Source organism: Biomphalaria glabrata, chromosome 11 (assembly GCF_947242115.1).
Source record: "Biomphalaria glabrata chromosome 11, xgBioGlab47.1, whole genome shotgun sequence".
NCBI classification, from domain to species: domain Eukaryota; kingdom Metazoa; phylum Mollusca; class Gastropoda; family Planorbidae; genus Biomphalaria; species Biomphalaria glabrata.
The window spans coordinates 7,420,299-7,446,517 of record NC_074721.1 but is presented as its reverse complement, the minus strand read 5'-3'; the positions used below and the strand labels follow the sequence as shown (position 1 = coordinate 7,446,517).

Below are 26,219 nucleotides of genomic sequence, written 5' to 3'. Positions count from 1 at the left end.
GATCACCTTTACATCATCTGCCCTATAGTCCACAAGGTTACATTCTACTAATAGATATGTTCTCTGCTGATACGGTGTTATGTTGTGAAGTTCAATGTTTGTCGTCATGTATAAAGCTCTTACAAGCCTAGCCAAGCAAAATACCCCCCCCCCCCAAAGACATTTGAGGGCTTCGTCCGATCAGGTACATCATCTGTTGTATCTAAAGTTGGATTCAAGGCAATTTATCATTGTCACCTAATAATCGTTTACGTTTTGGAACACACGAGAACACGGAGAAACTAGACATTATTTACATTTTTGGAACACACGAGAACACGGAAGTACTTGACATTATTTACATTTTTGGAACACACGAGAACACGGAGGAACTTGACATTATTTACATTTTTGGAACACACGAGAACACGGAGGAACTTGACATTATTTACATTTTTGGAACACACGAGAACACGGAAGTACTTGACATTATTTACATTTTTGGAACACACGAGAACACGGAAGTACTTGACATTATTTACATTTTTGAGCACACGAAAACATGGGGAACTATCGTCTAGCTCCGGTTCTTCGGTGGCGTAGCGTCTGGTTCCGGTTGCTGGTTCCGACGCAGGCACGGTTATTCCTGGTGTTCGTCTGTACAAGGTGAAACTGGAACGGACCATCAGCAGCTGCAGTGACAAAGTCAAAGTCCAGTGAAAGTCCAGTGATAGAATAACGGCTATCTGGCTATCTAACGTGTAGCACAGATTCAACCGATTTGCAGAGCAGTATAATGCTACTGTACTTTTGTGCTTAGGTAGTATAATGACTCCCAAGTCAAAGTTTTTTGGCGCAACCTAAACGGTCGATCTTGGCCTTGCAGAGGTGACCTTCAACGTTCGTTCTAAATATGCCGGGCAGGCGATATCTCTTCAGTACGGTTTCGACAGGACGTTTTTTTTCCCTTCCACAAAACTGTAGCCTTCTAGATACAGAACATCTTCAGGCTTTAATACGATGCCCCAGTGTATGAGCGTTTATAAAAGTTTATAAAAGTTACCTCCAAGCTCTAGATATACGAATCCAAAGCCCACTGGCTTTACTTCACCGACGTGGCTGTACATTCAGGGTCTAGCTGCAGCCTAGGCCGATGACTTGAACTTCTGCCTCCTCCTAACAGAGGGCTTTTAAACTTCTGAATGATGATGGCACTAAGCTCAGTCGGGGTTCGCCAGTTGTTGAGCGCTTCCGCGTTGATGAGTACTTGAACTAAAAACAAACTCAAAAGGAGGTAATGTCGAACTCAATGCTGGAACAGCAACACCGACGAAAGGCCAACAGTCGGTAAAAGAAGTCGACGCTGGTGTTCAAACAAACAAAAACACTTTTAAAACTAGATGAGGGAACCGTCGGATGTCATCTAGTTCTAGCCGTCCATATAAGTATTGTTCTTATTACTGTAAATAAGAAAGTGTCTTGAATCTAGCGTCACTTAGAGCGTTCTTACTTTTTAAAGAGTTATCACATCATTTGTCACAAAGTAAAACTTTCCCCCTATTCCCGAAACAAATAACTAAAACCTAATCATGTCGTATAAATATATAAGTGTATGCGCGTTTACGCTTAGGGTTAGTGTGTACTGGGCGTTAGGGTTAGGGTTTGGAAAAAAATGGCCCCCACTCTCCAAACTTATGGATCCGCTAGTGATTAAATGATTAACTAGCCATAGCAGGTGTTACACCAATCCTATTTGGTATTAAAACATACCAACTGACTCCCAAAGACGCTATAAAAATGTACACAATGTGTGATGAATGAGGCTTAATTCTTACGTAAAACGTTGATGTCCGGATTTATGTCAGAATTTCGGGTAAAACTAAGCAGATAATTTTGATGTATAGGACAATAGGCTAAATCAATTCTGATGTAAATCAAAAGGAAGTCTGTCGTAGTTGAGGTTATAAATAGTGAGTGTTTTATTGAGAAAGGGCACACAAAAGACGAGCACCTAACAGAAAGGCGAGTTGTTTTTTTAGGGTGAGTTTTATTTTGTTTTAATATAATAGTTCAATACAAAGTTCACGTATTTTTTGTCCATTCATCTATTTTGAAATTGGATTCGTTCAATTTACTGTCAATAAGTTAATTTTAAATTCATTTTGTTAACATGAGTTTTTTTGTAAGTTCTACATTTAGAATCTAATACGCCAGCAAATGTTTAGCTGGACAGAGTGTCTGGATCTCATGGGCGTAGCCAAGTGGGGGTTGGGGTTCAATCCCTCCCGAAATGAAATACCCCCCCCCCCCCCGCAAAAGGGGGGGGGGTCGGAATTCAGTGATTGATTTTTTGCTTTCATTTAATTTATTTGAGGTGAGATTTTTATAGTAAATCATCATTAACTCCAGCACAGCTAGGGGATTTTGAGTTTAAACCCCGTACCAAGGGATTTTGAGTTTAAAACCCTCTACAAGGGGGTTTTGAGTTTAAAACCCTCTACTTGGTGGGTTGAGTTTAAAACCCGCTACCAGGGGGTTTTGAGTTTAAAGCCCCCTACTTGGTGGGTTGAGTTTAAAACCCGCTACCTGGGGGTTTTGAGTTTAAAACGTCTACCAGGGGGTTTTGCAGTTGAATTCTAAACAAAAGAATGCAAACGACAATCCCCAAATTCCAACAGCTAAGGAAGATTTTGATTTTAAAACCCTTTTAAAACTCACGATAAACCCCCTCTTCGATATAAAAAAAAAGCAAATTACACACTCAAAATTCTATGAGCGTAGCAAAAGGGGTTTTGAGTTTAAACCACCCTTCAGCGGGGTTTGAAACTAAACAACACCTCTTCAATATAAAAAAAGAATATTACGCACTCAAAATGTTATGAGCGTATCTAAATGAGTTTTGAGTTTAAACCCCCTTTCAGCGGGGTTTAAAGCTAAAAAAAAAAGCCCATTAACACTAAAAACAATACAAATTATACACTAAAAATTCTATGAAGAGTGTAGTCAAATGTGAGGTTTTCAGTTCAAACCCCCACCCTCCAGTTTGGGTTCGAAGCTAAACAGTACATCTTCAATATAAAAAGCAATTAAATTACACACTCTAAAATCCATGACCGTAACCAAAGGAGTTTTGAGTTTACCCCCTCCCACCGACTGCGGGGTTTGAAGCTAAAAAATGCCTCTTCAATATTAGAAAAAAGGAAATTACGCACTCAAAATGGTATGAGCATAGCCAAAGGTGGTTTTTAGTTAAAATCCCCCTTCAGAGGGGTTTGAAGCTAAAAAATACCTCTTCAATATAAAAAAAAGCAAATTACACATTAAAATTCTTTGAGCGTAGCCAAGCCTATGAGGGATTTTGAGTTTAAACCCTCGTCTTTTAGATGGCTTTTTTTATAAAGTTTAAAACTCCCCTCCAGATGGTTTTGAGTTTAAAAATCCCATACAGAGCGTTTTGAGTTAAAAACTTTTCTCTTTAATATTATTCTAATGCAAACTACAGTCACGAAATTGTATCACCGTAGCTAAATGGGGTTTTGAATTAAAAAAAAAAACTCCTGAGATTTTTTTTTCTTAGTTTAATACTACCCAACAGATGATTTTGATGATAAAACTTCCCTTTTTAATATAAATTAAGCGAAATACAGGCATCTAATTCAAAGAGCGTAAACAAGAGAGATTTCACATTTCCATTAGTGGCTGGGCTTCATTAATAAAGTGCAGTGAATAGTGATCTGCCAAAATTGAAAAACACTAAATGTGGCTCAACAAGACAGATTTTAGGAATCAGTTATAGAGTTCGGGTCTAAATTAAGGAAATCATATGCCCACCCCTTAGTAAGGTTGTGACAGAACGACGCATAAGATTTGCGGATCAAGTTCTACTAAAAAATGAATTACGCATAATATGAGTAGCGATGACATCCTAGTTCAACTTGGCGCCATACTTTCATTGATGTCCCCAGAGCAGGTGGTAAAAGGCTTCAGACATTGCCAGTGGAAGATTTTTGTGAAAACAGCTTGCCAGAAAATGCGCCAAAAGGCGCGGGAGGTTCTAAGTCAGAATAGCAGATTAAGTTTTTGAAATAAAACTTTTTAATAGCAAGATAATGCTTTGTATATGCCTCAGAAAATGCATTTTGCTGGCTTTCAATACCAGAAATTGTGCTTAGAGGTTGGTCTCCACCCCGCGCTGGTTGCGAACTCCCCCAGAGCCCCTCGCTAATAAAGGCGGGAGTCTACAAGTTATCCACTAACTCCAGGGAGAACCAATTCTAGGGCACAATAAACGTCTTCTGAAATAGTGGAGGGTCAGAAATGTAATAAAGATTAATTATGTACACACACACACACATACATACATATTTCTTTTTCGCGGGGTGGGGGGGGGGGCGGGAAAAAATCCCCCCAGCCCCCCCCCTTTCAAAAAAAATCCTGGCGACGCCCATGCTGGATCTACTACTAAACGACAGAGTTTTAACAAAGGTGTCAGCTGTGATAATGAATGAAACATTTGGCAATGTGTAGTTGACAGATTTTCTGATCACTTGAATGTCTTGGGCAAACATCTAAAGAAAATGGTATTTAGAGTTTCCTAAAAATGAAATCGCAGAATGGCGGGATGATCTATCCTTCCATCGACACCAATTGTCATAGAAGGTGTGAACACTGATTTGTAATGTGGCAAGGTGTCGGCAGTGGAGACCAACATTTCAATGGAACAAGACAACGAGGCTGCTACGACGCAGATCAATGTTGTGGCATTCTATAACACTTGGTCTCATGTCCCTCTGTCCAGCCATCCATCCATCCAGGCACCAACTGTTGATGGTCAGTCATTGTTCCATTCCATTTGGTAGCTAGTAGAACTAAATCGAGGGCGTATTCTATTTTAAATACATTTTAAATATATGAACTTTAAATAACTTTAATAAACTTGTGTTTTAAACAAAAAAAAAATCAATATATCTTTTAATATACTATTCACAGGTTTAATTGGAAATGAGATATAGATCTTATAGTAATGAAATAAACTTATATTTAAACAAAACATAACTCATAACAAAACATCTATCTTTTTAACAGTTTGAAATCAAAAGAACAAAACTGAAATGAAAACTTTGGTTTTGACGACCACACTTTTTATCCTTCTCTCCTGTATGATACAACCAATGCAGGGTAAGTTTAACAAATGTTAACATATATGGGACATATCCGATACAATGCTGACCTGTCTGAAACATTCCTAGTAAAAATAGCGTGAAGCAAGGCTGTGTATTTGCTCGTACTCTATTAACTTGCCTCTTTGGCGTAATGCTAGTTCAAATGAGGCAGCGATTGCACTAGTGCATCTACATCAGGTTTCGTTCAGAAGGCAATGTGTTCAATCTTCGACGTCTACTATCCCATACAAACACAAAAGAGATGTTATAATAAATGGAAAAACTGTCATGGAATCCACATATTTATGAAACTAAAAAAAAACCCCAAAACAAAGCATTAGGGTTTATAAAAGAAATTTATGTAAATCAAATAAGAACATAAAATAAAATGCTATTTAATCTTGTTTAGACCAATAATAGAATGTGTATCTTCTGTTTCGGACCCCTCAATTTAAGAATACATTAAGAAACTGGAACTAGCAGGGACAGAAGAAGAACTAGCTGACTTGGTGATGCGCAATGACAAGACAGCTGCAGCATATGGCATACAAATAAATGCTGAAAAAAAATTTTCGACCATTAGCCTACAGGGCTTTAAAATGGACATCATTATTGGAGGTGAAAAGTTGACTAGTGTTAGCAGCTTCAAGTACCTCGGAGCCATTGTATCAGAAGGAGAGAAATCCGAACTAGTGGCCCGAATAGCACACTTCACAGCAGCCTTTTCAAAACTTAAAATAATATGGAAAGAAAAGGCTTAGCCCTCGGTACCAAAATCATTCTGATGCGCTCCCTGGTCATGATCACATTTTATCTGCTTGTGAGTTGAATGCAGAGCTAGAGAGGAGGATCCAAGCAATGGAATTGAGATGCCACATAAGGATCCTAGGCATCACATTCAAAGACCGCATCACAGACCAAGAGATTAGAACAGGGTTACTGCAGTGATTGGACCCTATGATGACCTATTATCTTTCGTAAAAAAACGCAAGCTTAAGATCTATGGCCATATTACAAGATCTTCGGGGCTCGCAAAGACCTTCCTTCAGGGAACAATATCTGAAAAAAAGACGAAGAGGCAAACAAAGAAAGCGGAAGGAGGACAACATAAAAGAATAGACGGGCCTGCATCTGAAAGAGTTTCTAACAAAGACAAAAGACAGAGAAAGACGGTCGATGAGTTTTGCATTGTGCCCCAACTGTCCAATAGACTAAGGGGTTTGTAAAGGTAAAGATAAAGGTAAAAAGGTTGAAGTTACTCGTAATCTAAATAACTGCATTTTTTTCTCTAATTGTAGTTAACTGAATACATAAATCTTGCATGTACTCTATATTAGAATTTGGTAATCTGTAGATACTGCCTATTATTAGGGATGCTGAGGTGGTGTTAATTTTACAAAATGTTGATTCTACATTTTTTCAGTCAGTTAAGGTTATTTCATCTGCTATGAGAGTGTTTTTTTTTATTGCTAAAAGAACTCCTCCATGATTATTAGTCTATCTTTTCTAGCTATTTCATAATCACTATTGAAAATTTCTGCATTAATTAAAAATTTTAGGATGCAGCCAAGTTTCTGTTCCTGCAATTATGTCTGGTTTCTCATATTCTAAAAAGAGTTCTAAGTCTGCTGATTTGTTCCCAATTTTTTTTAAAAATCATTACTAAGGTTTTAAGGTACTTTGGTATTACAGTATTAGTAGGTTTATTTAATGATGGTGTTTTAATAGTTTTAGAAGATATAACAGGACTGGATCTGGCTAGTGGTTTTTGAGTTTAACTTGGGATGGTGTTTAAAATGTTGTATGGGTTAGAAGTGTCTGTATCAAAGGAGTCAAACAGTCCTGATGTTAACTCAAGTAACCCACACGGTACACAGTGCCACGATACTTCTTTGTTGTCTAATGCATAACACACAGATGTTTTCGTTTGGAGACATGATACAAGGTACGATTCATCACAGGTGTCACATTAAATGGTTTTCTGCTTTCATGGTGCATACTTTTTACAGATGTTTCATCTATCTTTAGATCTATGTCCTGGGTTTGATTCTACATCTCCTGCTATTAATATTAAGATTGATAGATATTTATTTCGTCAGTTTCTAATTGAGAACTTCCATTTGTGATGGGTATTCTTCTGTTATGGGTGTGTATGTCAGCTGATTTTTGAAGTTGTATTGACGGTTGATAATTACTGTTTCTTTTTTTACGTTTAGAGTTGACTGAGGTAGATATGTGTTCAGTTAGTGTGTATTTAGTACATATGAGAATAAATAGCCAGAGCAATTTGATGATGGCTGTTGTTCGGTTTTAGTTTTTAAAGATCTAGTCTAAATCTAAGGTTTAAAAGGGAAAGCTAGTTTACAATGGTTTAATGATTAGTATTTATTAGCTAAATCTAGTCTTCTTATATAATTCTAGCTAGATCTAGATTTAGATTGGTAATGAAATCTATTTTAAGTCTCTTATAATTTTAGATCTAGAATAAAACTATTTATCTACCTATCTGACTATCTAAGTAACTATTACTAAGCCTAAATTAGAAGTATATTTTATGGATCTATTTCTAAAAATATATTTGATGCTATTATGTAGACCTAAATCTAGATCTATGTCTTTACAATTTAATATATGCACGTGTAGAATTAACTATATTATTCATTTATTGCTATAGTAACTATTATTAGTAACAATACTATATGTTGGTATTAGTAATCAGTGGTGAGTCAAAGTAGCCCGAAAATAAAAGTTGTTAATTTAAATTAATTAGTGGGAAAAAAAGCTGATTTAAGTTATATCTATAATTTAAACTTCTTAATTATTATTTTTTTTAAAACAATTCGGTTAGATTTTAATATAAGAAAACAAAACAAAAAAATCATCTTTGATAACTGGATATGCAAGGCAGCCATCTTGTCCAGTGCGCATAACTCTCAGCTAGATATTTACTTGCATCTCAACAAAGTCATTTTCTTTGAGATACAATTACGTTCTCTTTTAATTGTCTTAGCCTACGCATTACATTTGATGTTATATTCAAATAACGTTTATTTAGTTCATCCCCTTATATTACTAACAAAGAAGAATACTGTTAAATATACTTATAAATACATTAGTTTTAACGTTTTTACTTGTATTTTTTAATTACGCAGGAAGAGGATACCCAAGGTTAGTATGGTGTAGTAGCTCTTCTTCCCTATTTGGCATCTAAAAATTTTTTTTTTACAAAGGTTATTATTGATAGTTTTAACAATGCCAGGTAATTATATTTATCAATTCTTAAAAAGGGAAGAATTTTTGTGGTCATGATTGTGACAATGTTCGTGGTGTGAGCTTATTGAGTCCCACAAAGAGATTTTATTTGGTTCCTAATTTAAAACGATAAAATTTAACCCATAAAACCTACCTATCTTTGTCGCGAAGCGATTTTGGATCATCTCATTGAAATAATATGAATGCCTGTGCAAATCTTTTATTTCGAATTCGTTTAATAGTCATATATTGTGACGAGATGTTAATTAGTTAATATATGGCTTGTTTGTTTAGGTCTAGGGGAAATTTGATTAATTTTATCCCGCTCACATATAAGATTTTGTACGGGCACACCGCAACTAACAGTAAGAACAGACCAATATTATGCGTTTATAAATAAATAAAATTTAATAAATGAAAAAAATACACAAGATAAATGATCAAATAAAATTATAATTAAGAAGTGAAATGAAGGTGCTAATATCTAAAATAACTGCTCATCATGGATTGCTAATTATTGAGTGATTGGAGGAGAAGAATGTTCCTATGTCTGCTACTTATTTTCTTATCTGCTAGCCCGTGGGTCGTCTTCTGGCAGTCGTAGGACTGGCACTCAGAAGGATGAGTCATCCGGCTCTGTCTTAGGACGTCGGCTCGAGATGTTCTCTTTGCTTTAGGCAAACTGGCTCTAGGGTGAGGCCGCTGCCTGTTTAGCAATAGAGAGGGTTGGTGCTGCAGACTAAGTTGTAGTGGGATGATCTCTCAGCTGTGATCTCTAGCTCGTAGAGAGCCGTGCTAACTCAACACCAGTTTATCTTCTGCTGCGAAGGTTGCTCTAATCTGTCGGCATTAGGCAATAGCTATTGGGCAGTGGACAGTTTGGGCCGGGTACTGGGCAGATGATACTGGGCAGTATGAGGCACTGTGGACACTGGGCAATATGTTAAGGCCAAGGACCGTAGGCAATGCCTTCTTGCTAACAGGTATGTATTTGGGGGGGGGGGTATCTGGTGTGGTCTGCTCCGGTTACAGCTTTCTATGGAGATCTGGTAGTTGTAGCAATCGTGTGTAGCAATCGGGGGTAGCAATCAGGGGTAGCAACCAGGGGTAGCAACCAGGCTGGGGATAAGACAGACAATTAGGAACCTTCTAAAGGCATTGAGCAGGGATTCCCATATGCCTTGCAATCAATCAGATGTAGGCATTGGTATCAATCCCAATAAGGCATTTAAGACAATCATGTATAAAATCTTAAAGCATGCGTATAACTCAATAGCAAACAAGATACAGGTAAGATAACTACAGTAAATGTGTCATCATATAATGTAGGATGATACTAGCTAAGATTCATCCATTAAATTTGATTACGACGATAAGTAATCAGTTACAGTAAAATGGGGAATGAGCATATTATATACTAAAGGATAAGATAAAAATAAAATATTAGGGATATGGCTACAGTAATAAGTGTTTGATATAGTTAATCAAAATTACATTCATCCAAAGAACTATAAGTTCACAAGGGTGGGAGACATAATAACATGTATGAGGGATATACAACAGAAATGTGAAATAACTAATTTCACATGGGCTCTGTAAGTTTAGAGCACTGCGATCTAAGTTCTTAGACAGTACTTAGATTCACTAAAGGGTATTGTTTACATCAATCACTAAAATACAGGAATGGATGAAACATAACAAATTAAATAAAATGACTATAGTTTCAAACGTAGACAACCATAGCGGCATTAATAATACTATGTGAAGATATAGCATTGACATAAAATAGTACAAGATACATACATAATAAAGTCTTAATGTAATGACGGGGAACGTGGTTGTGTACTAATGTGTACTCACACATTCCTATAATATAAAATAAGCATAGTAAAATGTTTACACTTACCCGTTTGTCCCTAATGAAACCTCACAGTTAAACTTCCTAACAGAGGAGACTGTATGAATCCTAGCGGGCCTAACTTGGAATGCTTTGGTCTCTCTCTATATATAGATGGGACTTTTCGTTTAACGGGTGGGGAAGAAAGCTAGCTGATTTTCTCACATGTATCGATGTACCGGAGATGTCAAGCGTCAGGTCAGATTTATGGTCAATATTCGTTGCCTACCGTGAGAGTAAAGTCTTAAGCGAATATGTATCTGTCCAGCCCGAGTGCAATGCTATTCTTAGAGCGATGTGTATCCTGCGGGGGGGGGGGGGGGGATAGGTGTGAAAAGTTATTAGGCCGCGGCGTGTAGCGCGGGTGCAGCGACTTCATAGTGTGCTGGTCACCTGTCCAGCGGTCAATAATTAAAAGTTAGCCCTCGAGAGGCTAGTTAATGTTTTACGTCGAGTTCGTCCCGTGAGAAACGTGCGAGGGGGGATAAATCCTACAAGAAATTAGTTATGGGTTGACAAGAAAATAATTGTTTTATGTTAAAAATTAAAGTTTCTCACGGTTTGCTGTTAAAAACTCAAATGAACTTCTGCATGCAAGTTTCGTATCGTCACATATATATATATATATATATATATATATATATATATATATATATATATATATATATATATATATATATATATATATATATATATATATATATATGCAGTCGACGCAGATACTGAATATCGAACAAGTTTAATACCGATGAAGGGAACCATCGAATGTCAGCTAACGTTTTAGGAAAGTGCGACTTAGCTCCACGTTATCCAGAAAGTAGGCCTGTTTACGGTCGACTTCTATTTTGTTCTGTCTCTAAAACCCTAGCCTTGTTTTACTAGTCACGTCATTGTCACTTAGTTAAAACGTCCCCTATTAAATAAGACAAATAATAAATTCCTAGTCGTGCCAAATGATTTACAAAGCTGTCATTGCCGGAAGTTATAATAAATATAAGCACTCCACTACCTATAATGGCGTGGGTCTTAAATAGCCTCTAACAACCAAAGTCCTGACCTGTACGTGTGGTTCAGATATTAAGCTCGATGAAACTGTTTTCAATGACAGAAGAAAGGGCAAAGGTGAGTATTTGGAGCCTATACCAATAAGCTTCTGGCACGAGAGCTCGTTAGCCATGGCTAGACCATATAGTAAAAAAAAAAAAATTTTGAATTCAAACCTTTGTAGCATTGCAACTATACCCACTCATGGAGAAATCTTTGGGAATCAACCCTTAGTATTACCAGAGAATGCCGACCACGTCCTCAAAAATGCTCTCTTTACCAAGAGGCCCGTATAAGACATTGGCCCCAAATCGCCCCAATAGAAAGAAAACTATATGGAGAGCTCCCTGATTTGGAAACCACTGCGCAGTTCATCTCATGTATTGGTCTAGTCATATGAACACTCCAACATAACAATGAGAACGAAGAAGAAGAACCCTTAGAAAAAAAATTCAGGAGCCTAGTATCCTTACGCATTCAGTGCTGCACCCTGACAGAACTTGCGAGGAAACTGTATCGCACTTGCGGTTCTTCTGGATACATTAGAGGGGCGAAAGTTATGTTGGCGACATTATTCCGACCACAGCTTACGTCCATTTATTTATCATGAGATGATCCAAATTCGCTATGAGCTATAAAACACGATTGATAAAATGTGGCCCAGTTATTACAAAAAATAAAAGAAAGGGTGTTCCGGCCATAATTATCAATAAATATAAAGCCTAGGAGCGAATCAACGGATATATATACATATATATATATATATATATATATATATATATATATATATATCAATGTATACATTAAAAACTTTTTAAATTAAAAAGTCACAAAAGCTGCTGTGCACACAGTTGAAACCCCAAGGAAAGCCCGTGGATACATACTTTAAAGTTTTTTTTAGCGTTCCCTTTTATCGCTGACTTTAGAAGATTTCATTTATACCTACTATTTCAAAAGAAGGGTAGCGCTCTGAAAATAAATTAAAGGACATCCTTTTCATTAGAATATACAATGGCCAAACTGTTTAAGTTTACTTTGTATGCATGGCCTCCTTCACTCACAAAGCGGGCTATGTGTCATCTCATGGAAACTAGACCAATGCCCGGTCATTAACTGTTGTAGGAACGATGTCGTCCTTAACTCTTTCTCTCCGTAATTATTGACCACATTCTGGTGGAATCAACTTTGGTATCGTCTGTTAGGAGAGAAAGAGTTAAATCAAACGCCTGATTTTTAAATATAATAATAGGGCGTTTTGGTCCTCTCCAGAATAAAGGAGGCATGAAAAGAAAACAAACTTTGAAAAAAAAAATTGTGATTGGGGGGGGGGGGAGTTGTTGTAATACATGACCTTTTCTTTTCTTTGGTTTTTAGAGTGTTTCTAACAGAAACACATATATGCGAGTAAGTAAAATCGTAATGTTACGACTTTGGCACAGGTATCATCAAGTCAAATAGAGTAGCCTAATCTGGTACAGTACAGTTACTATAACTTTTTTGCTTTTTTTATCCTAAAGATGCCAAATGGATTACCAATCCTGTGGTCGTAGACCTTGCTGCGAAAATTTGAAATGCACGTGAGTTCAAACGTTTTCTACAGTGTTTTCATTGCTCTCTCTCTCTCTCTCTCTCTCTCGCCTCTTACTGACTTTTTTCTCTGGGACGATTTTTTTCTTTTTTTTTTTTCATTCATTATTGTCAAAATCTCTTCATGGGTCAATATGGATGCATACGAGTGCTTAAACTTTGACCTCTGCATTTTAATAGAGTGCGCTAATTCATAAATTCATTTAAAAAAAATCCACAACATGAAAACCATAAAAATAAACACAATTTCTAAGAAAGACCATTCTTCCTCTTTACGTATCATAGAGCACTATACAAACATGTTTTTTGCCTTCCACGTTCCCCAATCCACTCGAGAAACAAATTATTGAAACCGATTTTTTGGCTAGCTCTGTAAAACCTGCTTACTTGAAATTGATATCTTTTATCTTAATACATGTATTGAACACATGTGATAGTAAGTGTTGGCTATTTAAAAAGTATATTAAAATTAAACACCTAACCCAAAAAGTAAGCAGACAGCTGAAGAGTGAATGTATTAACAATGTAATATCTAAAGATAACAACAAAAACCTATGGTCATATATTAAGTCTAAGAACATGGAAACAACTGGCAAAGCGCCATTTAAAAAAGAAGATAACTTAACACATAAAGAAAATAAAACTAAAGCTAACATAATAAATATTTAGCATCAGCAAACTAAGCCCAAGGAGACAAAGACATATTACTTAATTTGAACCAAGTAGACAACATAGGAGATATACAAAGTACAAGAAAAGGGATTCCAAAAAAACTATTACCAAAACTAAGCACGTTAAAACATTTGGACCTGATGGTACTCCAGCTAGATTACTCAAAGAGCTGAGCAATGAGCCGGCACCAGTGTTCAAAGTTTTAATTTAGACATCTCTTAACCAGGGCAGAGTACCAAGGGACTGGAAAGAAGCTAATGTCACCCCTTTTTTTAAGAAAAGAAGAAGAATCTGAGCCAGGAAACTACAGACCAGTATCACTTACCAGAATCACATGTAAAATCCTAGAACACATAATATGTAGCAACATCATAAACCACTTAGACAAACATAATGTCCTTACTACATGTCAACATAGCTTTAAGAAATATAGATCATGTGAAACACAACTAATAGGACTAATTGATGATTTTTCAAAAGGTTTAGATAATAGTGAGCAAATAGATGCTATCTTACTAGATTTTTCTAAGGCTTTTGACAAAGTTTACCACCATAGTTTGCTTAAAAAATTAAAATATTTCGGCATTGACGGTCCATTGTATCAGTGAATAAAAAATTTACTGAAAGGGAGAGAACAAACTGTTATAATAAATGGCTCTAAATCAACACCAACAACAGTAAACGCAGGTGTACTTCAAGCAAGAGTCTTAAGTCCACTACTTTTTTAATTTATTTAAATGATTTACCAAATAGCATTAGTTCAGGAAAAAAAGTCAGATTATTTGCAGACGATTGCATAATATTTAGAACAATAAAAGCAATACAAGATACAGAAATTTTACAAAGAGAATTAGATGGATTAGAGATATGGGAATCAAATTGGAGCCTGTCTTACCACTCACACATATGTCAGTTATTAAAGTGTAACAAAAAAAAAAAAACAAATTAATTTCTTGTTTATGATAAACTAAAAACAAAATAAACTAAAAACGCAAAATACCCTAGGTGTTACAGTAAATGAAAAAATTCATGGAATAACCAGATTGATGAAACTATAAAAAAACAACATTAGGATTATTAAAAGAAATTTATATATACATATATCGAAAAAGAACTTTAAACCAAAATGTTATTCAATCTTGGTTAGGCCAATAATTGAATATGCATCCTCTGTTTGGTACCCTTCAACTTAAGAAAACATTAAGAAACTGGAACAGACACAAAATAGAGCAGTGAGATTTATAAACAAAAATCTACAATTCACATTTGACTAGAGTAACACCTTTAGTAAAATCACTAAATTTAGAAAGCCTTGGTGATAAAAGAACCAAAGTGAAGTAGCAATTATACATAACACACTGAACCATAATCTTCAGATACAAAAACAAAATCTAATAAAATATTCAGAAAGATATAGGCACATTCCTCTACCCATATGCTAGGACAAATTTGTACAAATGCTCATTTTCCCTAGCGCTATTAGAGCATGGAATGGGTTGCCTGAGCTAGCCAGGAAAACCAGTGACTTGGCAGAATTTATGTCATTGGTTAATATGCCTGTATAAATTCTTGACGCCTAGGTCGTAATCATCATCTATTTTTTGAAGTATCGTCTGTATCATATAAGATGAGATTTGCGTTTCGAGTGGGCTAGTAGTGCAGTGTTTGTGCCTGTGTATGAAATGACCAGTCGACTTTCATTGTACATGGTTGAGTGTACAGCATAGAAAGTGTGTAAGTCAGGAGCGTGTGTAAAAGGTGGGTCAGATTAATAACAAGAGGATGGAGTTAAAAAGAAGAATAAAAGACTAATAAAATGAATTTGCTAATTAAAACTCGTATTGTTTTAGTGCCTCTGTACATGGTGTTAGTTGGACGGACTCCACCCGCTACAACAGCTGGAATTAAATGAGAATGTAGCAGAAAATTGGAAAATGTTCAAGCAATCCTTTCAGATATATACGAATACAAGTGGATTAGATACAAAAAGCAGAGAAATACAGTCTATGACATTATTGCATGTGATTGGCCTAGAAGCAGCGCAGGTGTATAACTTTTTCCAATAGACGGATAATGAGTGTAATAAATGTGAGATCAGCAAGTCTTTCCATACACTTCACTGCATTCTTATTAAGTTCAAGAAGTTCTGTCTACCAAGAAAAAAAGGTTACCATTGAAAGACATGTATTTTTTTCCAGCGTTCTCAACATGAAGGAGCTTTGTCACTGACATTAAACTCAAAGCAAAGACATGTGAGTTTGATTTGCTAAACGATTCCCCAATTAAGGATAGGATAGTTGGTGGCAAAAAGAATGAGAACCCCGCGCAATACTTTTGAGAGAACTAGATCTAGACCTTGACAAGGCAGAAAATATATGTCGGGCAGCTGAGGCAACTGAATGGTAGCTTAAGCTCATGAATAAAGAAAGCGGGGGGGGGGTATAAGTTGTAAAATCAGCTAACAAAAGCTTTAAAAGAACAAAAGGTGATGTGAGTTGTAGCTATTGCGGCAAGAAACACAAACCACATCAGTGTCCAACTTATGGTGAAACATGTCATAAGTGTCATTGAAGTCAGAAGGTCAAGATGACTCCATTGAGGAAAAAAAAATTCATCGACAGTATTGGCTGTCATAGCCTAAGCAATGAAAAGAACTCACTCATTATTGTTGAAAACAAACAAGTCACATTCACGTTGGATACGGGTGCACAATTCAATAATCTTCCATACAAAATCTTCAAGCAATTAAAAAGAAACTCCTCAAATCAACATCAACCATTCATATTTTGTATACATATTTATAGAGTTAATCTAATGTAAAAAATATAAAAAAAAATCTTTAAACAAATTTTTGGTTGCCATGTAAACACCGCCATATTGGATTTTTTAAGGTAACTTTAAGCCAATTCTACTCCTAAAGTATTTGTTGAAAATGAATGAAATAACTTGAATTGTATAATTTAACAATGTATCTAGAAAGCTATAGACTTGGAAATTGAATAAATCTTTTTACTTTTTAAATATTTTTATTCAAACTTATGATATGTTTTTTTCTATAAAAAATCACAATTTTGGAGACAAAATGTAGAAAATTAAAAAACTGAAGACAATTATTGAAAAACTGGCTCAATATAATGAAACTACATTATGTTGTTAACATATATTCCAAATTTCATAAGAATCCATCAACAAATAAAAAAAAGAGTTACAAAATGAAGAAGGTAACCGAAGCAAAAAATGTGATTATCGAGAAAAACACCTAAAAAGAAACAAGTCTTTTCAAATGTTTTAAACAGTATTTTCCATAGGTAGGGCCAATCTTTTCAATTAATTTATTTTATTTCCCTGCAAGCTCAAGCTGCTCTCCTTAAGTGACATCTGTGTTAAATAGCTTTATTTTTTTTATACTGAGTTTGAAAGTTTATTTTTTAGGTCCCATTTTTTGCAAGTTGATGACTATGAATAGTAATGGAAACATGCAATCATTTTTAAAGTCATACAAAAATCCAGAGCCAAATTTCTAAAAGATCCAAGGACTGAAAAGTTTATTCTTTTAAATTAGATACATTTTGTTTTGCTTTAGTTACTTTTGGGTGAATCGTCTCATTTGCACTCTGGGTGGCTCCCGAGAGGCGCCACTGTAAAGGTTTTGATATGACAACTGCCGATAGAAAAGTTCCAAGAGATTAGCATTTGAATCATATTACAAGAAATGCTAACACATTAAATACTTTTACAGGAACTTTGTCCAGTGCGACAGCAAAGTTAAAATAACACCATGAAGAAATGAATTTAATCAGAAGAGTCGACTATATAGAGGACGATACACCCTCAGGCTACGCAGATGTATTTATTGGTTGTGGCTGTATGGAAGAGGAATATACTATGAAGGTCAATTCCAACATTAAACCTGTTGTCCACGCAGCAAGAAAAGTCCCAGCGGCACTACGTGAGGAATTAAAAAAACGAATTCAGAAGAATGGAAAATGAGGGTGTCATAGAAAAAGTAGATCATCCTACTGCATGGGTCAACTCACTAGTTATTGTAAAAAAGAAGAGAGGCGGATGAAGGATTTGTCTAGACCCCAGAGACCTCAACAAAGCCATACAAAAAGAACATTACCAATTAATTACCTACTATTGAAGAAATAGCTAGCCGACTAAATGGCAGTCATGCGTTTACAGTGTTAGATGCCAACTCTGCCTTTTGGCAAATTAAACTAGACAAGAACTGTACAAATCTGACAACTTTTAACACACCTTTCGGTAGATGCAAGTTCCTTCGTCTACCATTTGGGCTAAACTCTCCTGCAAAAGTATTTGCAAAAAGATTTTACCAAGCTTTCAACATTATACAAAGGGTTGAGACATACATAAACGAAATACTGATGGCAGGTAGAACTATAGAAGAGAATAACGATAGACATAGCCAGAAAGAAATGAATCAAACTGAAGCCATCTAAATGTAGCCTAAGATTACAACAAGTCAAGTTTGTAGGACATATCGTTACAAATAGTGGTATAAAGCCTGATGACTCAAAGATAGAAGCAATACAATTCATGCCTTACCCTACAGATCGCATGGAACTAGAAAGAATTTTGGGTATGATTAATTATCTTGGTAAATTCTAGCAGAGAAGTGGATATGGTTGGAACAACATCAGAAGGCTGTTGATTATTTTAAGAGTTTGATCACAACCGCCCCTGTTTTAGCCTTGTTTGATGTTTCACAGCCAGCCAAGCTGCAGTTGATGCTTCACAGGAGAGACTTGGAACATCTCAGAAGCGGAGACCCCAAGATTTTAATGGGTAAAAACACCGAATGGGGTAATATACCCAAGAAATAGAAGAATGCTAAGAGACTCAAGATCAAGGGTCATGCCTGATATTTTTTAAATGGACACCCCCAGAGACAGTAATAAATAGTCAACTTACATAGCCAGAGAAAATGAGCGATACAAACATGTGACAGAAACAGACTACTACTACCGATCTGCCGCCAGAGATAACTTGATATTGCAGGCAAGTTCGGCCACCAGTACGATACCCTGATTCAGATAATGGACCTCATTCAGAAATCGTAAGCAAAAAACTTTTAGCCACGTGATAATATTGATAAAACAATGACAGCCTTTATGGATTACATAATTTGTATAGAAGAAATAGAGAATCACGTGGCTAAATGTTGTTTGTTTACGGTTGGTGAATGAAGTCAATTAGATACATGTATATCTTTTTATTATTATGCAATTTTGATATAATTAATCTGTATATTTGTAAACCTAAAATCTTATTTTTTTTACTACACATTTATTAATTTATATGATTAATATTCATAATATTATAAATTGAACATTCTATTGTGTTTATTGTGTATTCAGTTTACTAATTTATATTTATAGTGAGACAGAGAAATCATTTGTATAGTCGATTATTTTCTGAATGCTTTCAAGAAGGAAGATAAGATAGTAACTTTTAAACATGTGTTTTGAGTGGTTAGTAGTGCAGTGTTTGTGCCTGTGTATGAAATGTCCAGTTGACTAATATTGTACATGTCGAGTGAACAGCATAGAACTGTGTAAGTCAGAAGCGTGTGTAAAAGGTGGGTCAGATTGATAACAAAAGGCTGGAGTAAAAAAGAAGAATGGAAGACTAATGAAATGAATTTGCTAATTGAGATTCCTGTTGTTTTAGTCCGGTTACAGAAGAAGATGGGGGAAGGACTTACACCACTAGCAAGTGTATACCATAGTAAGTATTTTATTCAAACTCTGTGTTACTATTTTAAGTGTTTATTTACTTTCTTTTATTTTATATATGCTAAAAATAAAAACAACAACACACACACAAAGAACAGATGGACATGAAGAAAACAAAACAAAGTTTGTACATTTACCTGTCAGCAGATTTACATAAAAGAGCCAAGCCTCAACAGTGTGAAAAGAGGGGGAAAAAAATAAAAAGTAAAGTTCCCCTTTTAGACTTTGTGGTCATCTGCTTCTCTGGCTTACGTTTAACGAGAGTGTAATGTGGCCAGCAAAATGACCAACCGCCTTTACTTTTTATCAAAACTACTGACAAGTACCCAGTAGAGCTGGCTGGACTCCTGAGATTCGTTTGGCACTGGGTGGACTCCTGAGATTCGTTTGGCACTGGGTGGACTCCTGAGATTCGTTTGGCACTGGCTGGACTCCTGAGATTCGTTTGGCACTAGCTGGACTCCTGAGATTCGTTTGGCACTGGGTGGACTCCAGAGATTCGTTGAGATTCGTTTGGCACTGGGTGGACTCCTGAGATTTGGTTGGCACTGGCTGGACTCCTGAGATTCGTTTGGCACTGGCTGGACTCCTGAGATTCGTTTGGCACTGGGTGGACTCCTGAGATTCGTTTGGCACTGGGTGGACTCCTGAGATTCGTTTGGCACTGGGTGGACTCCTGAGATTCGTTTGGCACTGGCTGGACTCCTGAGATTTGGTTGGCACTGGCTGGACTCCTGAGATTCGTTTGGCACTGGCTGGACTCCTGAGATCCGTTTGGCACTGGCTGGACTCCTGAGATTCGTTTGGCACTGGCTGGACTCCTGAGATTCGTTTGGCACTGGCTGGACTCCTGAGATTCGTTTGGCACTGGCTGGACTCCTGAGATTCGTTTGGCACTGGCTGGACTCCTGAGATTCGTTTGGTACTGGCTGGACTCCTGAGATTCGTTTCGCACTGGCTGGACTCCTGAGATTCGTTTGGCACTGGCTGGACTCCTGAGATTCGTTTGGCACTGGGTGGACTCCTGAGATTCGTTTGGCACTGGCTGGACTCCTGAGATTCGTTTGGCACTGGGTGGACTCCTGAGATTCGTTTGGCACTGGCTGGACTCCTGAGATTCGTTTGGCACTGGGTGGACTCCTGAGATTCGTTTGGCACTGGGTGGACTCCTGAGATTCGTTTGGCACTGGGTGGACTCCTGAGATTCGTTTGGCACTGGCTGGACTCCTGAGATTCGTTTGGCACTGGCTGGACTCCTGAGATTCGTTTGGCACTGGCTGGACTCCTGAGATTCGTTTGGCACTGGCTGGACTCCAGAGATTCGTTGAGATTCGTTTGGCACTGGGTGGACTCCTGGATTTGGTTGGCACTGGCTGGACTCCTGAGATTCGTTTGGCACTGGCTGGACTCCTGAGATTCGTTTGGCACTGGGTGGACTCCTGAGATTCGTTTGGCACTGGGTGGACTCCTGAGATTCGTTTGGCACTGGGTGGACTCCTGAGATTCGTTTGGCACTGGCTGGACTCCTGAGATTTGGTTGGCACTGGCTGGACTCCTGAGATTCGTTTGGCACTGGCTGGACTCCTGAGATCCGTTTGGCACTGGCTGGACTCCTGAGATTCGTTTGGTACTGGCTGGACTCCTGAGATTCGTTTGGCACTGGCTGGACTCCTGAGATTCGTTTGGCACTGGCTGGACTCCTGAGATTCGTTTGGTACTGGCTGGACTCCTGAGATTCGTTTGGCACTGGCTGGACTCCTGAGATTCGTTTGGCACTGGCTGGACTCCTGAAATTCGTTTGGCACTGGCTGGACTCCTGAGATTCGTTTGATACTGGCTGGACTCCTGAGATTCGTTTCGCACTGGCTGGACTCCTGAGATCCGTTTGGCACTGGCTGGACTCCTGAGATTCGTTTGGTACTGGCTGGACTCCTGAGATTCGTTTAGCACTGGCTGGACTCCTGAGATTCGTTTGGCACTGGCTGGACTCCTGAGATTCGTTTGGCACTGGCTGGACTCCTGAGATTCGTTTGGTACTGGCTGGACTCCTGAGATTCGTTTCGCACTGGCTGGACTCCTGAGATTCGTTTGGCACTGGCTGGACTCCTGAGATTCGTTGAGATTCGTTTGGCACTGGGTGGACTCCTTAGATTCGTTTGGCACTGGGTGGACTCCTGAGATTTGGTTGGCACTGGCTGGACTCCTGAGATTCGTTTGGCACTGGCTGGACTCCTGAGATTCGTTTGGCACTGGCTGGACTCCTGAGATTCGTTTGGCACTGGCTGGACTCCTGAGATTCGTTTGGCACTGGCTGGACTCCTGAGATTCGTTTGGCACTGGCTGGACTCCTGAGATTTGTTTGGCACTGGCTGGACTCCTGAGATTCGTTTGGCACTGGGTGGACTCCTGAGATTCGTTTGGCACTGGGTGGACTCCTGAAATTCGTTTGGCACTGGGTGGACTCCTGAGATTCGTTTGGCACTGGGTGGACTCCTGAGATTCGTTTGGCACTGGGTGGACTCCTGAGATTCGTTGAGATTCGTTTGGCACTGGGTGGACTCGTGAGATTCGTTTGGCACTAGCTGGACTCCTGAGATTCGTTTGGCACTGGGTGGACTCCTGAGATTCGTTGAGATTCGTTTGGCACTGGGTGGACTCCTGAGATTCGTTTGGCACTGGGTGGACTCCTGAGATTCGTTTGGCACTGGGTGGACTCCTGAGATTCGTTTGACACTGGGTGGACTCCTGAGATTCGTTTGGCACTGGCTGGACTCCTGAGATTTGTTTGGCACTGGCTGGACTCCTGAGATTCGTTTGGCACTGGGTGGACTCCTGAGATTCGTTTGGCACTGGGTGGACTCCTGAAATTCGTTTGGCACTGGGTGGACTCCTGAGATTCGTTTGGCACTGGGTGGACTCCTGAGATTCGTTTGGCACTGGGTGGACTCCTGAGATTCGTTGAGATTCGTTTGGCACTGGGTGGACTCGTGAGATTCGTTTGGCACTAGCTGGACTCCTGAGATTTGTTTGGCACTGGGTGGACTCCTGAGATTCGTTGAGATTCGTTTGGCACTGGGTGGACTCCTGAGATTCGTTTGGCACTGGGTGGACTCCTGAGATTCGTTTGGCACTGGGTGGACTCCTGAGAATCGTTTGGCACTGGGTGGACTCCTGAGATTCGTTTGGCACTGGGTGGACTCCTGAGATTTGTTTAGCACTGGCTGGACTCCTGAGATTCGTTTGGCACTGGGTGGACTCCTGAGATTCGTTTGGCACTGGGTGGACTCCTGAGATTCGTTGAGATTCGTTTGGCACTGGGTGGACTCGTGAGATTCGTTTGGCACTAGCTGGACTCCTGAGATTCGTTTGGCACTGGGTGGACTCCTGAGATTCGTTGAGATTCGTTTGGCACTGGGTGGACTCCTGAGATTCGTTTGGCACTGGGTGGACTCCTGAGATTCGTTTGGCACTGGGTGGACTCCTGAGATTCGTTTGACACTGGGTGGACTCCTGAGAATCGTTTGGCACTGGGTGGACTCCTGAGATTTGTTTAGCACTGGCTGGACTCCTGAGATTCGTTTGGCACTGGCTGGACTCCTGAGATTCGTTTGGCACTGGGTAGACTCCTGAGATTCGTTTGGCACTGGGTGGACTCAGAGGCGCCCGAAGAACCCAAAATTAAAAATCACTTTTTTTTTTACCAGGTTTCGAACTCCGGACACTAGTTCGAAAGTGCTTGACCTAGCGTCACCGGTCCTATTGTAGGACTCACTCTTTAAAGTTAACTTGGTACAGTGCTAGAGCAGGAGGTTCAAGTAGCCAACGCTGCTGCCTCGTGTGAACTGCCTTGAAAAAAACAGCAACGGAGATCGTGCTAAAAAAAGTCCTAAAATAACACTCAGATTGTCAATTCAATGTGAATGGTCAACTATTTACTTATTGTCTATCTCTTTACGTAACTGGGCATCACAGTTCTCTTCGATGCGTATGTATGAATACATCACTTTTCATAGCCTCCGATTTAAATTATGACTCGACTTTTGCAACATTTTTGTAAGACCAAACAAAGCAGAGGCATAATCATCTGGGGCACAATGGCGCCTGAGTTTATCTTGATACGCCTATACGTATCTTTATACACCAATCCCTTTATAGGCTGGCAAGGTGTATTTTTCCATATGGGATGGTATTCAAATGGTAAGTAATGCTTCTATGGTGTCCAAACCTCAGTAAGTTACCTTTCTTCCTTAGGATTTAAACTCCGCACCCCGGTACGGAACCCAAGCGTTTTAGCGGTCGGCCACCTTGCCTCATCAGTCCTATTGTAAGACTCACTTTTTAAAGTTAACTTTGTACAGTGCTGGAACAGGAGGCTAAACTAGCCAAAGCTGCTGCCTCGTTTGATCGGCCTTAAAAAAAATAACACTAAAAAACAACAACGGAGTACTAGGTTAGAGAGAAAGAGAAAAAGTTTGGTGAAGAAAGTTGTAAGTTGAATTACTTTGTGCTATTGCAAGAAACGGTGAACTCGATAGATAGATATACATTGACCAAACAAATGGTGAAATAGTGTGGTTCACTAATTAGTATCTTGTTGAAACGTGGTTCATAGTCCTTAAAGTAAGTTAATAGCATAATATGTATACAAAAATCTCATACAAGGCTATATTTAAAATTGCAACCAATCTTCAAATTTGACAGTCAATCAAAGCCCTACATATTTAAAACGTGATAAAAACCTTTTGAGCAATGCAGTTCTAGAAAAATCCGCACCATTTTCTTTATTATCGACAATAAATAATTACGCCAATTTTCAACTTCGTCGAAGAATGGGAAGAGGGAGATAAAACGTAGGAAAGAGGGAGATAAAACGTTGGGAAGAGGGAGATAAAATGTTGGGAAGTGGGAGATAAAATGTTGGGAAAAGGGAGATAAAACGTTGGGAAGAGGGAGATAAAACGTTGGAAAGTGGGAGATAAAACGTTGGAAAGTGGGAGATAAAACGTTGGAAAGTGGGAGATAAAACGTTGGGAAGTGGGAGATAAAATGTTGGGAAGAGGGAGATAAAACGTTGGGAAGAGGGAGATAAAACGTTGGAAAGTGGGAGATAAAACGTTGGAAAGTGGGAGATAAAACGTTGGAAAGTGGGAGATAAAACGTTGGGAAGAGGGAGATAAAACGTTGGAAAGTGGGAGATAAAACGTTGGAAAGTGGGAGATAAAACGTTGGAAAGTGGGAGATAAAACGTTGGGAAGAGGGAGATAAAACGTTGGAAAGTGGGAGATAAAACGTTGGAAAGTGGGAGATAAAACGTTGGGAAGTGGGAGATAAAACGTTGGGAAGAGGGAGCTAAAACGTTGGGAAGTGGGAGATAAAACGTTGGGAAGTGGGAGATAAAACGTTGGAAAGTGGGAGATAAAACGTTGGAAAGTGGGAGATAAAACGTTGGAAAGTGGGAGATAAAACGTTGGAAAGTGGGAGATAAAACGTTGGGAAGTGGGAGATAAAACGTTGGGAAGTGGGAGATAAAACGTTGGAAAGTGGGAGATAAAACGTTGGGAAGTGTGAGATAAAACGTTGGGAAGTGGGAGATAAAACGTTGGGAAGTGGGAGATAAATCATTGGGAAGTGGGAGATATATCGTGTTATATACATATATGTAAATAATTAATCACCAACAATCAATTTACTAATTGTTCATTGTTAAAATGTATTCATGTGTTGTCAGATTAATTAAATATTTGTGCAATGTTTTAACTTGATTTGAAAATGGGAAATGGGAAAACAACATGTTCAAACTTTTTTACCAGACAGACAGAAAGACAGACAAAGTGAGTTGATATAAGCTTTGCAAAAAAGTAGAATTTATAGTGTACTTCACGTTATGTCGTCTTTTAAAAAGATACTGGGAAGATCGAAATCGCGAGCCCTAGCGAAGGTAAAGATACATTTTCAACCTTTTTGAAGTAGCGAGGATTTCCTACCTTCTTGTGCAGACGTTTCAGCAGGCCGGATGGAACCAAATCGCTGGTTGGTTCTAGCCCGTGGACCGTACTGGCCTAGGGCATCCATCTATCTAAGAGGTGGACCCTGGGCGGGTCAGTGAACAAATCAATTAGGGCCCTCAGAAATTTAATTTAGATTTATCAGATCGGATCTCGTTAAATGCAGTATCTATTAGTTCATTAATTCATCTAATTTGTTGATATTAACTTTTCAATAACTCACAATATTGAATACTATTTTTCAATGACGTCAATCAAGTTTATGTTTCTGTCTTACAGAGAGGAAGCGAAAACAATGGTGAAATCCAAAAAGATTTAAAAGAAGTTAATTATGAGCCGAAATAAAAGATTGTTATTTCCCCTTTTTTTTTGCTTTTGTGTCAGTGTTTTGTTGGAAGACTGAGTAACTGGATGAAATATAGAGTAATCGGTTGAAGTTTAGAGTAATCGGTTGAAGTCTAAAGTAATCGGTTGAAGTTTAGAGAAATCGGTTGAAGCTAGAGTAATCAATTGAAATTTAGAGTAATCGGTTGAAGTTTAGAGTAATCAGTTGATGTTTAGAGTAATCAGTTGATGTTTAGAGTAATCGCTGAGGTTATTGGTTGAAGATTGGAGTAGTAGGTTGCAGGGGCGGACTGGCTATATGGGCATTTGGGCAAATGGTCGGTGGGCCGGTACTCAAATAGGTTGGCAGGGACACCAGAAGGGCAGCATGGATGCCACTGTGGCAAATATTATATTTATAAAGGTTGTTTACTATCCCCTAAAAAACGATCCTCTGAGCCTCATATTAAAACAAATCTTTTTAAAGACTTTTCAGTGTAATTCTTATTTAATGTAACACATTTTTCGAACAAAAAAA

At 38.3% G+C, this 26,219-nt stretch overlaps 1 long non-coding RNA gene across 1 annotated transcript; it reads left to right on the top strand.

Moving 5' to 3' along the window:
* The first annotated feature begins 1,864 nt into the window (after positions 1-1,864).
* Positions 1,865-25,722, top strand: LOC106062517 (uncharacterized). The gene is made up of 6 exons (XR_008773778.1): positions 1,865-2,019; positions 5,065-5,157; positions 8,294-8,309; positions 12,852-12,911; positions 19,288-19,344; positions 25,637-25,722. It is a non-coding gene; the product is annotated as an uncharacterized LOC106062517 (long non-coding RNA).
* Positions 25,723-26,219: the final 497 nt, after the last annotated feature.